This window comes from Nyctereutes procyonoides, unplaced genomic scaffold (assembly GCF_905146905.1).
Source record: "Nyctereutes procyonoides isolate TBG_1078 unplaced genomic scaffold, NYPRO_anot_genome, whole genome shotgun sequence".
In the NCBI taxonomy this organism is placed as follows: Eukaryota; Metazoa; Chordata; class Mammalia; order Carnivora; family Canidae; genus Nyctereutes; species Nyctereutes procyonoides.
Window position 1 is genome coordinate 4,240,641 of NW_026575131.1, and position 16,376 is coordinate 4,257,016.

The following is a 16,376-nucleotide window of genomic DNA, read 5'->3' on the forward strand; positions in this document are numbered from 1 at the left end:
AATGTGAACTGGTGCAGCCACTCTGGAAAACTGTGTGGAGGTTCCTCAAAGAGTTAAAAATAGACCTGCCCTACGACCCAGCAATTGCACTGCTGGGGATTTACCCCGAAGATACAGATGCAATGAAACGCCGGGACACCTGCACCCCCATGTTTCTAGCAGCAATGTCCACAGTAGCCAAACTGTGGAAGGAGCCTCGGTGTCCATCGAAAGATGAATGGATAAAGAAGATGTGGTCTGTGTATACAATGGGATATTACTCAGCCATTAGAAACGACAAATACCCACCATTTGCTTCAACGTGGATGGAACTGGAGGGTATTATGCTGAGTGAAGTAAGTCAATCGGAGAAGGACAAACATTATATGGTCCCATTCATTTGGGGAATATAAATAATAGTGAAAGGGAATAAAGGGGAAAGGAGAAAAAAATGAGTGGGAAATATCAAAAAGGGAGACAGAACATGAGAGACTCCTAACTCTGGGAAACAAACTAGGGGAGGTAGAAAGGGAGGTGGGCGGGGATGGGGGTGACTGGGTGACGGGCACTGAGGGGGGCACTTGATGGGATGAGCACTGGGTGTTATTCTATATGTTGGCAAATTGAACACTAATAAAAAATAAATTTATAAATTAAAAAAAAAGATTAACAGTCATTTTTCATTGAAAATTTTAAAAATAACTTATGACTACTTAAAGTGCTGCAAGAAACAAGGGTCAACCAAGAAATCTGTATCCTGTAAACCACTCTTCAAAATGAAGACATTTGCAGATAAACAAAAATTGAGGAACTCTATTACTGATAGATCCACACCATAAGAAATGCTAAAGGGAGCCCTTCTATCTGAAACAAAAATACTACAAATATACTACAAATATACTATCTCAAAGCCATTATGAACAAATAGAGACCTCCAACAAAAGTGATACATAGGGCAGCTCGGTGGCGCAGCGGTTTAGCGCCATCTTCAGCCCAGGGTGTGATCCTGGAGACCCTGGATGAGTCCCATGTCAGGCTCTCTGCATGGTGCCTGCTTCTCCCTCTGCCTGTGTGTCTGTCTCTCTCTCTCTGTGTCTCTATGAATAAATAAATAAATAAATAATCTTTAAAAAAGTGATACATAAATATAAAAGCAAGTATTGCATATTTTGTCTTTTTATCTTCTACATGGCTTAAAGGTCAAATGCATAAAGATTCTCTCCCTCTACCCCTCCCCCCACTTGTCATCTTTCTCTCTCCCTCTCCCTCTCTCTCAATTAATAAATAGTAAATAAATAAACAAATAAATAAATAAATGTTTTTAAAAAACAGTTCAAAAATATGTGAAGTAAACATTAACAGGAATGAAGGGACAAACATAATTTTACAATAAGAATTGGAAACTTTAATACTGCATTTTCAATAATAGATAAAACTTCTATACAGAAAATTGATAAGAAAACCAAGTACTTGAATAACACTAAAAACCACCTAGACGGGGTACCTGGGTGGCTCAACGGTTGAGAGTCTGCCTTTGGCTCAGGTCGTGATCCCAGGATCTGGGATCCAGTCCCACATCAGGCTCCTGGGAGGAGCCTGCTTCTCCCTCTGCCTATGTCTCTGCTTCTTTCTCTCTCTCTCTGTGTCTCTCATGAATAAATAAATAATTCTTTAAAAAAAACCAACGAGGTGTAACGGAAGACATACATGCAGTGCTCTACTCAACAACAGCAGATTATACATTCTTCTCAAGTATACATGGAACATTCTCCAGCATGAATGAGACTCAATAAATTTTAAGAGATTAAAATCATACAAAGTATCATCGTTTACTATAATGGAATGAAGCCGGAAATCAGTAACAGAAGGAAAACTAGAAAATTAACAAATGTGTGGAAATTAAACAAATTCTTAAATTGCCAGTGGGTCAAAGAAGAAATCACAAGGGATATTAGAAAATACTTTTAGGTGAATGAAAATGAAAACACAAGAAAAAAAACTTATGGAATGTACAGAAAGCAGTGCACAGAAGGATATTTGCAGGTTTAAAAGACTACATTTAAAGGAAGATAGATCAAGGGGCCCCTGGGTGGCTCAGTACGTTAAGCATCTGCCTTTGGCTCAGGTCATGATCCCAGGATCCTGGGATAAAGCCCCACATCAGGCTCTACAAATTCCTTCTGTGTCAGTACCCACAGAACTGTAAAACAGAGTGAACTTAATGGACTTTAAGTGAATAATGATATATTAATATTGATTCATGGATTGTAACAAAGGTACCATGCTAATGCAAGATATAAATATTTGGGAAACATGATCCCAAATGATGTTTAGGGGATGTGTAGGGGGCAGGGGCAGGTATATGATAACTCTGTACTATCTGCTCAATTTTTCTCTAAGCCTAAGACTGTTTTAAAAAAAAAAAAAAGACATCTCTGATGAAAATAGATGCAGGGCTCCTGGGTGGCTCAGTGGTTGAGTGTCTGCTTGCAGCTCAGGGTGTGATCTCGGCTCCGGAGATCGAGTCCCACATCGGGCTCCCTGCGTGGAGCCTGCTTCTCCCTCTGCCTGTGTCTCTGCCTCTCTCTGTGTGTCTCTCATGAATCTTAAAAAAGGAACAAAAAGAGATGCAAGAATCCCCAACAAAATATTAGCAACCCAAATTCTACAATATATTAAAAGAATCATACACCATGATCAAGTAGGATTTCTTCCAGGGATGCAAGATTAGTCAATATCTACAATCAAACAATATGATGTATCACATTAAAAAATGAAAATCATATGCTCATCTCAATAGATGCTTAAAAAGCATTTGACAAAATTTAACATCCATTTATGATAAAAACCCTCAATGAAGTGTGCATTTATAGGGAATGTACCTCAATATAATAAAGGTCATATATGACAAGTTGACAACTACCATCACACTTAATGGTGAAAAGCTGAAAGCTTTCCAAGATCAGGAACAAGACAAGGGTGCTCTCTCTCACCATCTTCATTCAACATAGTACCATAAATCCTAGCCCTCTGGCTAGGCAAGAAAAAGAAAGGCATCCAAATTGGGAAAGAAGTAAAACTGTTCCTACTTGCAGATGATAGAAAAAACTATTAAAACTATTAATGATTTCAGTAAAGTTTCAGGATACAAAATCCTGCAACACAATCCTATTGTATTTCTATGCACTAATAATGAATTATCAGAAAGAAAAATTAAGAGAACAATCTCATTTATAATTGCATTAAAAATAAATTTAACCAAGAGGTAAAAGACTTGTACACTGAAAACTATAAGACATTGATGAAAGAAACTGAAGCAGACAGAAATAAATGGAAAGATATCCTGTGCTCATGGATTGTAAGAATTAATATTGTGAAAATGTCTATACACCAAAGCAATCTAAGACTCAATGCAATCTCTATTAAGATTCTAATGCTACTTTTTTCACAGAAATAGAACAAATGTTATAAAATTTGTATGGAGCCATGAATACCACAAATAACCAAAGCTAATTCTTTCATTAGGGATTGCTAAGTGGTTACTAGATGGCACTGATTTTTAAGAGCTTTCTCTTAATAGCAATGTCTGGTTATCCTGAAGTACGTTTCGCTCTGAAAAGATAAAATAAATGTATAATGTTTTCCTTTAACTACTAATTTTAAGTATAAAGGCTTGCTATAATATTCATATTTAATTATGGCCAATTAATTTCCTTGTTTTCATGCCTTTTGTGGAAATTATTTCAATATGGACTTGGGAAAATATATATGTTGATTCAATAAACTATCGTCATTTTTCCTTAGGATATTTAAATTTCTCTAAATTGGGAAGTCTTGGTTTTTCAGATTTGGAAAATCTGCATGAAAGAGGAAGTCAGAGAAGAGGAGGAGGCTTCTAAGCAGGGTATGGAAGAAGGGACTCTAAATTCTGACTTTCACTACATTGTAACCAGGATGCAGATATTTATTTCTAATATGCTACAGAACTCTGAATGTTCATAGCATTCTTATTTAATGAATCTTGGCTTAGATGATTGGTTTTCCTTGAAGAAAGACTCATGCAATAGAAATATTTTTTTAAAAGCCCACAGTTCCTACACTTATATTCATTTCTAGGACTTAAAATTTTTCACATCATGTTTTGGTAATTCACAGACTCAAAGATACACCCAAAATACTAAAAACTCTGTTTAATATAATCTTATTTTTTGTGTTAATTTCAAATGGAATGCATAAATGTATTTACATGAAATTGACATTGCATTCTTTTAAAATGTTCTTCGTCAGAATGACTTAGTCTTTTTTTCTCACTACAACACAGATTATTTTTAAAATTAGGCACACTTTATGCTTTTTAATACATAGGGAGGGATGCCTGGGTGATTCAGTGGTTAAGCATTGGCCTTGGGGTCACGTCATGATCCTGGGGTCCTGGGATCGAGTTTCACATCAGGATCCCCACAAGGAGCCTGCTTCTCCCTCTGCCTGTGTCTCTGCCTTTCTCTCTGTGTGTCTCTCATGAATAAATAAATAAAATATTTAAAGAAACATTATAGGGATATAAAGAGATACTAAAATAGAATAAATTTAAATGTGTGATAAAACAAAACATGGAATTGTTCATGGTTTGGTATAGTAATACAATTATGATAACTACAAGGGCCCATTTATCTGGCTACAATTTATATCTTATGTTAGAGAACATTTTTCTTTGATATCTGACATATGTCTAGAATTGTCATCTTATCCCAGCTGACTCTATTAACTTTAGTTATTCTTTCCTAATTTATAATCATGTAGGAGAGGATCTAGAATTTAATTCCAGATATTTGAAAAGAATTTGTTTTATTGTATTAAATTTACTGAACCCCTCTAGAACTAAGACAAAAAATTTCCTTGTTGTAGTTTCACTAAGTTTTCTGTCATAAATAAGATAAGGTCATAATAATTTAGAGAAAAATACAGTTGACCCTTGAACAACACAGGTTTGAACTGCATGGGCCCACCTGTATGCGGATTTTGTACAGTACAGTGTTGTAAGCATACTTTCTCTTCCTTATGATTTTCTTAACGACATTATCTTTCCTCTAGCTTATTTTATTGTAAGAATATGGCACATAAAACATACAACATACAAAATATGTGCTAATGGACTGTTTATATTATCAGTCAACCATAGGCTATTAATAGTTAAGTTTTGGGGGGAGTCAAAAGTTATACATGGATTTTTGACAGTGTTGGAGATGGCTGCCCCTAACCCCTGTGTTGTTCAAGGGTCAACTGCATTTTATCTTTTTATCAATAATATTTAACCTTCCAAGGATTTTTCACTGCTCCTTCTTCCCAAATTTCAAGTGATGATCTCATTGAGAACTTTCTTCCTCAAATAATCACCAGATTTTAATCCAGTTACCAAATTATCACAGATTTTGAATTTGGGGTGTATATAAGCAAATTAAGCATATTCTCCAGTAGTTGATTATGAAGGAGAAGAAAATGATAATGGAAGTTACAGTGGCTGAGTTCAAAAAAGGTGTTGCCTGTGTTCTCCTCTAGGATTTTGATGGAATCTTGTCTCACATTTAGATCTTTCATCCATTTTGAGTTTATCTTTGTGTATGGTGCAAGGAGTGGTCTAGTTTCATTCTTCTGCATGGGGATGTCCAATTTTCCCAGCACCATTTATTGAAGAGACTGTCTTTCTTCCAGTGGATAGTCTTTCCTCCTTTATCGAATAATAGTTGACCATAAAGTTGAGGGTCCACTTCTGGATTCTCTATTCTGTTCCATTGATCTGTGTGTCTGTTTTTGTGCCAGTACCACACTGTCTTGATGGCCACAGCTTTGTAGTACAACCTGAAATCTGGCATTGTGATGCCCCCAGCTATGGTTTTCTTTTTAAATATTCCCCTGGCTATTCGGGGTCTTTTCTGATTCCACACAAATCTTAAGATGATTTGTTCCAACTCTCTGAAGAAAGTCCATGGTATTTTGATAGGGATTGCATTAAATGTGTAAATTGCCCTGGGTAACATTGACATTTTCACAATATTAATTCTTCCAATCCATGAGCATGGAATACTTTTCCATCTCTTTGTGTCTTCCTCAATTTCTTTCAGAAGTGTTGTGTGGTGTTTAGGGTATAGATCCTTTACCTCTTTGGTTAGGTTTATTCCTAGGTATCTTATGCTTTTGGGTGCAATTGTAAATGAGATTGACTCTTTCATTTCTCTTTCTTCAGTCACATCGTTAGTGTGTAGAAATGCCACTGATTTCTGGGCATTGATTTTGTATCCTGCCACGCTACCAAATTGCTGTATGAGTTCTAGCAATCTTGGGATGGAGGCTTTTGGGTTTTCTATGTAGAGTATCATGTCATCGGCAAAGAGGGAGAGTTTGACTTCTCCTTTGCCAATTTGAATGCCTTTAATGTCTTTTTGTTGTCTGATTGCTGAGGCTATGACTTCCAGTACTATGTTGAATAGCAGTGGTGAGAGTGGACATCCCTGATCTTAGGGGAAAGGCTCCCAGTGCTTCCCCATTGAGAATGATATTTTCTGTGGGCTTTTCATAGATGGCTTTTAAGTTGTTGAGAAATGTTCCCTCTATCCCTACACTCTGAAGAGTTGCACTGTTGGGGATTTACCCCAAAGATTCAGATGCAATGAAACGCCGGGACACCTGCACCCCGATGTTTCTAGCAGCAATGTCCACAGTAGCCAAACTGTGGAAGGAGCCTCGGTGTCCATCGAAAGATGAATGGATAAAGAAGATGTGGTCTATGTATACAATGGAATATTACTCAGCCATTAGAAACGACAAATACCCACCATTTGCTTCAACGTGGATGGAACTGGAGGGTATTATGCTGAGTGAAATAAGTCAATCGGAGAAGGACAAACATTATATGGTCTCATTCATTTGGGGAATATAAATAATAGTGAAAGGGAATATAAGGGAAGGGAGAGGAAATGTGTGGGAAATATCAGAAAGGGAGACAGAACATAAAGACTCCTAACTCTGGGAAACGAACTAGGGGTGGTGGAAGGTGAGGAGGGTGGGAGGTGGGTGTGACTGGGTGATGGGCACGGAGGGGGGCACTTGACGGGATGAGCACTGGGTGTTATTCTGTATGTTGGCAAATGAACACCAATAAAAAATAAATTTATTATTAAAAAAATAAAAAAATAATATGTGCTTTAAAAGAGAGTAATAGGTATGATAGGCTCACGGAGAAGGGTGTGTGATGTTAGTGCCACCATGAGGTGAAGGGAAGATACACAAAAATGATTTCCTTGAAGCCATGAGTATTTGAGTTGAAATTCAAATGCTGAATAAGGGCAAGTTGTATTTACATAGAATTATTGTGGTTAAAGTGATGATTCTAGAGATGAAAAGGGTGATGTGATGATTCATAGACTGAATGAAAACACCACTGTTATCAGAATTTCTTATTTTTCTTTCCAAAAATAATGTTGTTTGCTTTCTCATTCACATGAAGATGAATAAATGTTCCAGTTATGTTGCCATAAAAAAAATGTCTTTTATCCTCAAGCTGGTATAGAGATCTCAGAAAACACCTTACTTATTTTCCTCCACATTTTAGTTTTCCTTGTGGGACCCAAGCTCAAGCTCACAGACCTGACCATTACCCACTTAGCTATAATCCATATAATGATGCTCTTCACCATGGGATTCTTGGTGTCTACAGACATTTGGAGACACAAGGTATCCAGTGACTTCAAATTTAAAGTGATTGTCCTCCTTAACAAGGTACTAAGGGGACTCTCTATTTGTACTACATGCTTGTTGAGTGTGCTTCAGGCTACCAGCAGACCCAGCAGCCCCTGGGCGGCTAAATTCAAACTTAAATCCCATCCTGTGTTTATCTCTCTTCTTATGGGTCCTGAACATATCCATCTGTAGCAACCTGCTCCTCTGTACTTTGGCCACATCCATTGAGACCCAGGCTAGTCTTTGGTTCCTCGCTGAGCACTGTTGCTTTTTGCCCATAATCTATATCCACAGGGGCTTCTTTTTCACACTGAAGACATTTAGAGATGTCTTCTTCATGGGTCTTATGGTCCTGTCAAGGGGATACACGATAATTCTCTTGTGCAGACATAAGCAGCAGTCAGAGCATCTTCACAGCAAGAGTCTCCCTCCAAAAAGCTCCCCGGAAAAAAAAAAAGGGCTACTCAGACAATTCTGCTGCTGCTAAGTTGTTTTGTGATCATATATTGTGTGGACTTCATCATTTCATTTTCCACGGGCATGACATGGACAAATGACCCAATCCTGGTATGTATCTGGATGCTCATGGTCAATGGCCATGACACAGTCCCTTGGTGCTAATCAGTGCTGAGAAACAAATAATAAAAATCATGCAAACCATGTAGGGGAGAAAAGGTCAGGGTTTAACAAAACAGCAATAGAAATATATTAAGAAAAAATGTTTCCACTCTCATTAGAACAATCTTATGTTTCACAGAATTTTCTCTCTGAAAAAAAATTGATTAAAAATGGGATTATAAATTTTCTGTTGTAACATGGTAATCTTAATATATATGGATAAAAAGTAAATTGTAGATAATTTGGGCAGTCTTTTTTTTTAAAGATTTTATTTATTTATCCATGAGAAACACACACACAGAGAGAGAGAGAGAGAGAGAGAGAGAGGCAGAGACACAGGCAGAGGGAGAAGCAGTGTCCATGCAAAGAGCCTGACACAGGACTCGATCCCAGGGCTCCAGGATCACACCCTGGGTGAAAAGCAGGCACTAAACTGCTGAGCCACCCAGGGATCCCCTGGGCAGTCTTTTTTTTTTTGAGAATTATGTTGTCTTTATGAAAATTCTTTTTAGGAAAAAATAGTTTCTTTTTCTTTATCTTTTAAGGAAAATTCCTTCCACTCTTGGTGGTTTTAATTTCTTGTATTAAAGTATCCCATATTTTCACTAAAATTTGTCTGCATGTGGATATCCTAACTACATTCATATTGTTATGTGTGTCTTATCAAGGCTCAATCAATGTACTTCCTGAGAAGTTTTATATCTTTATCACCTCAAATACTTGTTTTCCTTTTCCTCACTATTTGTGAAGTTCCAATTCAGTGTGTTAAACCTTATTATTTTTTTCTCTATTCCTTAATCTTTTTCATATTTTCCACCTCTATTTCTATGAACTACATCCTGAATAACCTCTTTAGTCTAATATTCTAGTTCGCTAATTCTCTCTTCAACTGTGTTTAAACAGCTATTTCACATATCCATTACTAGTATATTATATTTATTTTATTTTTTGTTCCTAAGAGTTAGTTTCATTTGTTGTTTTTTAATCCACTTGGTAGTATTTTAAAATTATGTATTTTCTTCATATTTCATTATTTTTTGTATGTTTGTATGTCTTTAAGCATTTAAAAATGTCTCACTCAAAAAAAAATAAATAAATAAATAAAAATGTCTCACTCTACCTAATAACCAATACCTGATATCCATGGAAATATAATTCCACTCTAGTTTTTGAGGGATATTCTCAGCAATTTAAAATTAAGGTTTCATATTTGGCAAATGTTAATTCATAGGGAAACCCAACATACTAGTTGAGCCGTATTTATGCAGAGAGGATTTGAATTTTCTCCCTCCTCATATACAGCACAGAGGAATTTTCAGATGAATCTTTTGTTTTGATTTTTCTGGACTCTATACACATGGGGATAAATTTGAACTCTAAGCCAATATGAAAGCAAGATTTTGTTCCCCAAAAGAAGCCAACAAAGTGGCAGAATAATTTCATTGTTAAATTCCTTTATCAGATTTTCCTAGCTCACATTTTTGCTAAAGACTTCAATCCTTATAAACACAGGCTTTGTGTAGGAGTCCTCATTCCTCTTTTCTGCCTTATGTGGATTCATGACATTGTCTTCTGTCTGTGTATAACTGTTAAGATCCACATTTCCAGGTTTGGTAAATAACTCCAGAGGAACCCCAGCTTCTCAGTTTTGGATCCCTCTTCATGTTTAACCCCCTGAGGATTTCCCACACTATTTTGTAAACTATTATGCATTTTTAAAGGTTGCTTTACACATGGCTTATAGCACATTAGTGATGGAAAGTTCTTCTGTGTTTCTAGTCTGTTATAGTACCAGAAGAACCACTACTTGTATATGAAAGAAAAACCTTTTAGACGAACTATATAATACTTTGTTAGGCCATAGTGTCTCATGAGAAATACAAATTTTGTGATGTCCTTACAAATGCTTCAAAAAAAAATTCCAAGGGATCTGTTTCCATTTTTACCTCTTAATTTGAGAAATAGTATGTTAAATTATTAATTATTATTATTTTAAACAGAATTAACCCTATTAAAACCACCTCTCAGCTTATAAAAAAAATGGGAGTCTATTCATATATTTGGAGCCCCTGTGCATCTTTCTCTAAATGCATTGAACCAAAACAAAAGAAAATAAAAAGCTTCTCCCAAATGAATTGCTATCTTCATTATTTTCCTTTTCATTATTTTATTGTTGCCATATATGTCAATGAATATATCATTAAGATATGTAGTTCCTTTCACAGATTATTATATATGTAGATAATTCTTGATAAAGTCCCAATAGTTTATTTTTGCTTTTGTTTCCCTTGCCTCAGGATATATGTCTAGTACAAAGTTGCTGCGGCCAAGGTCACAGGTTGCTCCCTGTGTTCTCATCTAGGATTTCTTGTTTCACATTTAGGTCTTTCATCTATTTTCAATTTATTTTTGTGTATGATATAAGAAAGTGGTCCAAGTTCATTCTTTTTTGTATGCTGCTGTCCAGTTTTCCCAACACCTTTTGTTGGAGAGACTGTCTTTTTCCATTGGATATTCTTTCCTGCTTTGTCAAAGATTAATTAACTATACAGTTGTGGGTCCATTTCTGGGTTTTCTATTCTGTTCCACTGATCTATATATTTGGTTTTGCCAGTACCATACTGTTTTGATCACTAGAGTTTTGTAATATAGCTTGAAGTCCAGAATGATGATGCTTCCAGCTTTGCTTTCTTTTTCAAGATTACTGTAGAAATTCTATATTCATTCCTGGTGACTTGGTTCCTATGCTAAGCCTTGTGTTTTGAGAATATCTTTGATGCAGGAAGCTGTAGTTCATCAGCATTTCCATGGAATGGCATCACAAGAATATAACGAAATGTCTTTATCCAATCTTCTGGACTATGTGCATGTAACAAGGCTCCTCTGAATATTATTCTGGGTGTTTCCTGGTCACATGTATAATATTTTCTCTAGGGTACATTCCATTGAGACAATTTGCTTATTCCTAAATTATGTCTGTGTTCATTTACATTAGTTTATACTAAAGTGCTGTCCAAGTGGTTCTATAAATTTACCTCCTATATCTGCAAGTGTGTAAGAGTTTTCATTCTAGCCAACACTATGATCAAAGTTTTAAAATTTCTCCAATCTGGTGAGTTTGAAATTATATCTTATTTTATTTTTCATTTTGTACTTCCTTAATAATGAGGATAAATATAATATATTTTCAAATTCACATTAAACATTCTTGTTTCTTTTTCTCTGAATAGCCTGTTCATATGTTTTGCCCATTTTCCCACTGGGCTGTTTGTATTTTTATTATTAGGAGTCCATTTGATATTCTGTATATCAATCATTTGCCAATTACATACACTACAAATATCTTCTAGCTTGCAGTTTGTGTTTTACCCTGTTCATGGTATCTTTTTCCAATTTTAAGCTTTTTATTATATAAAATATGGAATATAAACCAAAACGGAAAGGGTAGTATAACATCAGCTATGTATTTATTACCCCGCTTCAAAAATCATCAATTTATGGTCAATCTCATTTCATTTATATCCACTACTTTCCTATCTTATGCTGAGACAAACACCATTTATAAATTACTACATCAGTAAAAAGTCAATGTTTCCATTAAATATAGGAATTTTCCCTTTAAAACATAACCACAATATGATTATCACACCCAAAAGTTTAATGTTAATTAGATATATCATCAAATATCAACTGGTGTTATTTACTGGTTGTATTTTCTGTATGGTGTCAGGTCCCCAAGCCATAGGATGGCATGGAAATGGAGAGGCACATAACAAATAGCACAAGTAGTGGTTTGTTCTGCCCTCCAAGAGCCAACTCTAAATTCCAGCCAAGTCATTTTCAGATTTACACAGAAGCAGGAAAGCTGTTTCTGACTGAATTAGTTTTTCTTCTTGTTGAAAGTGTCCTTAAAAAAAAAAAAAGTGTCCTTTAGTGTTTTTAAATTTTCAAAAAGTCTCTGTAAGTACTAAGATTTCACATATTTGCAAATATTCTTGTGCCTTTTCCTGCCTAATAGTTTTAATTATATGTAGGTTCTATTGAGAGCTACCAATTACCGTGACCCCTCTGCATTTCGGAGACATTTACTCTATTACTCATCTATTTTGCTAATGAGAGATTCACTGTCATTTTTAGTTACTGATTTTTTTGAAAAGTTGTCTCTTTTGTAGATAAGATTTTTTTCTTTTTTAAAAAAATATTTTATTTATTTATTCACGAGAGACACACAGAGAGAGAGAGGCAGAGACACAGGCAGAGGCAAAAGCAGGCTCCATGCAGGGAGCCCAATGCGGGACTCGATCCCCAGACCCGGGATCACACCCTGAGCCAAAGGCAGATGCTCAACCACTGAGCCACCCAGGCACCAAGATTTTTTTTTTCTTTATTCTTGATTTATCAGTAGCTTCTCTACTTGTGTGGAACTTTTACCTTTGGACAAAAAAATTTAAACATCTGTATATAACTGTGCTGCATTCTGGTAAAGAAGCTCATCAAATCACATAATTTGTGGGATTTCGCAAAGGTTCCATTATGTGAGTATGATGGATTAAATCACTGGTCACTAGTGATGTAACTGGCTTAAACTTGAACTCAACTTTTGAATAATTTTTCCTTTCAACAATCTTTTTATACTTCTAAGTGTTCCATTTTTTTCAGATCTACTTGTATTTATTTCTGCTTTTTCCCCTTTTTAAAAAGATTTTATTTAAATTCCTGTTAACATACAGTGTAATATTAGTTATAGGTATAAAATGTAGTGATTCAACAATTCGATACGGATACTCAGTGGTTATCGTAAGTGTACTCTGAATCCTCTTCACCCGTTTCACCCATGTTTTTCCCTGCCTACCACCGTCAGTTTGTTCTCTCTAGTTAGGAGTCTATTTCTTGCTTTGTCTGTCTGTCTGTCTGTCTGTCTCTCTCTTGTTTATAGCAGCATTATCTACGATAGTCAAATTAAGGAAACAGTCCACATGTCCATTGACTGATGATTGGATAAAGATGTAGTTTATATGTACAATGGAATATACTCTGGTTCCCCCCACCCCGGGATAAAATTTTTTTAAAAAGTTTTATTGATGTATAATTCATACACTGTGAACCTATTTAAAGCATGCAACTGGCTGGGTTTTGACATACGTATGCACCCATGAAACTATCACCACAATTAAAATATCATCAACTGCAAGAGTTTCCTGAATTGCCTCTTCCCACCTGATTCAACTGTATCTCCAGGCAACCACTGATGTGCTTTCTTTCTTTTTTTAAAGATTTTATTTATTTATTTGAAAGAGACAGAGGGATTAAGAGGCAGGAGGAGCAGCAGAGGGAGAGGGACAAGCAGACTCTGCTGAGTGCAGAGCTTGATCCCATGACTCTGAGATCATGACTTGAGCTGAAATCAACTGACTGAGCCACCCAGGCACCCCTGATCTGTTTTCTATCATTATGTTTGCACTCTATAGAATTTTTATAGAAATAGAAGCACATGGAATGTACTTTTTATCTGGCTTCCTTCATGAAGATTCATCCATGTTGTATCAACATTTCACTTTTTATTGCTGAGTATTCCATTATATGAATATAGCATAATTTAACCATTCACCTGTTAATGGACTTTTTAGTAGTTTCCAGGTTTTTGTTATTGCAAATCAAGCTACTATGAATAGTCTACACAAGCTTTTGTATGGACATATGCTTTTATTTCTCTTGAATGAATAGGTAGGCATGAAAGGCCTGGGTCATATGGTGAGTGTATGTTTAACTTTCTAAAAACTGCTGAACATTTTTTCCAAAATGTACCATTTTGTACTTGTACCATTTGTACTTGATTCCTTTCTCCCTACAATTGGGATTTCAATTTTTTTTAATTGAGGAAAAATTCATATAACATACATTTGTCTTAATGTGTACAACTCAGTGCATTCACAATGTTGTGCAACCACCACCTCTCTCTAGTTTTAAAACTTTTTCATCACCTTCAAACATCACATATCCATTAAGTAATCACTCCCAATTCCCCCCTACTCCCTGGCAACCACTAATCCCCTTTCTATCGCTTTGGATTTGGTTGTTCTAGAAATTTCATATAAATGGAATCACACAATATGTGACCTTTTGTGCCTGACTTCTTTCACTTGGCATGATGTTGAAGTTTGTTGACTTTGTAGTATGCATCAGGACTGCATTCCTTCTTATGGCTGAATACATTTCACTGTATGTATATATCACAATTTGTCTATCCATTTATTCACTGATGGATATTTAGGTGGTTTACAACTTTTGGTTAAAGAGCGCTGCTATGAACATTAATGAACAAGTGACTCGGGGATCCCTGGGTGGCTCAGAGGTTTAGCACCTGCCTTAGGCCTAGGGTGTGATCCTAGAGTCCCGGGAATGAGTCCCACATCAGGCTCCCTGCATGGAGCTTGCGTCTCCCTCTGCCTGTGTCTCTGCCTGTGTCTCTGTCTCTTCTGTGTCTCTCATGAGTAAATAAATAAAATCTTTAAAAAAAATGAACAAGTGACTCAATACTCATTTTCAATTTGGGGGGAAATACACCTAAGGAAATTGTAGGACCATATGATCATTCTGTGTTTAACTTTTAGAAGAAACTCCCAAGGTTCCTATTTCCAGATGCTTACCAACACTTTCTTTTGTGTTTTGTTAAAATAACAATCATCCTGGGACACCTGGGTGGCTCAGAGGTTGAGCATCTGCCTTTGGCTCAGGGTGTGATCCCAGAGTCCCAAGATCAAGTCCCACAACGGGCTCCCTGCATGGAGCCTGCTTCTCCCTCTGCTTGCATCTCTGCCTGTGTATCTCTCATGAATAAATAAAATCTTAAAAAAAAAAAAAGTCATCCTAATGGGTATGAGATGGTAATCTCATTGTGGTTTTGATTTGCATTTCCCTAATGTCCACTGATACTGAGCACCTTTTCATGTTGGCCATTTGCATATCTTCTTTAGAGAAATATCTATAGGATCATCATTTTGGACAGTAATAATTAGGCTATGAGCCTCCACTGGCTTGAGGTAATGAGCAGCATTCTTGCTTAGCATATGCTTTTTAACTTTCTATTATGGAAGGTTTCAAACAGATATGAAATTAGAGTGATTCAATTAACAGTTCATAGATAGTGAACTTACTTTTAGTGTAAGTCTTGAATGTTGTAGGTTTTTTTTTTTTCCAAGGTGAGTGCCTGGTTGAAGCTTTTTTACCTAGACATCCACTTCAAAGATGGTGGTCTTTAATAAACATATCGCCAGCCACACTGTAAAGAGCCAGGTGTACTCGCTCCTGCTCTAGGCTCCTTAGTTTTAGGAATCCTAGTCAGTTTCTATAACTGACCCTTAGGCCATTTGCTTTTTCTCTTCCTGCACTTTAAATTCCCACTCTTACATTTTACAATCACCAATAAAAATGAACCCATGAAACCCTAGGCCCCACCCTCAACTCTGATAAAAGCAGAACCCTAGGCCTGCTCACTCCCTCTCTGACCTTCTCTCCCTCTTTCCCCGCAACCTCACTGTGTGGCACATATAATTTCAGGTTCCCTAAGTAATAAGCTTTTTAAAAAATTTTTCCAGTTTCCTGATGGTTACTGATGCAGGAGATCTTGCAAACATATAAGAAACATAAGGGCTGGTCCAGCCACAACCCTGGTTATTGATAAGGTGCACTGAGCACCAAACAGCCCTACTATCTTCCTAATGCCCAATTTTGAGGAACTATGTGCTTTTTCTGCCCTCTTTGGCTGATAAGAGGAAAAAGTCTTTCTACTTACATCACACTAACAAGTGATTTCTACAAGTACAATTCTGGGCCTGTATCAGATCCTGAAAGTTATATGTGAAATTATCTAATGCATGTGACTTTTCTTTGGTTCTTCCTGGTGAATGAAAAGGCTTTTATTTTTATTTATTTTTTTAAGATTTTATTTATTTATTCATAGAGACACACACACAGAGAGAGAGAGAGGCAGAGACACAGGCAGAAGGAGAAGCAGGCACCATGCAGAGAGCCTGACGTGGGACTCG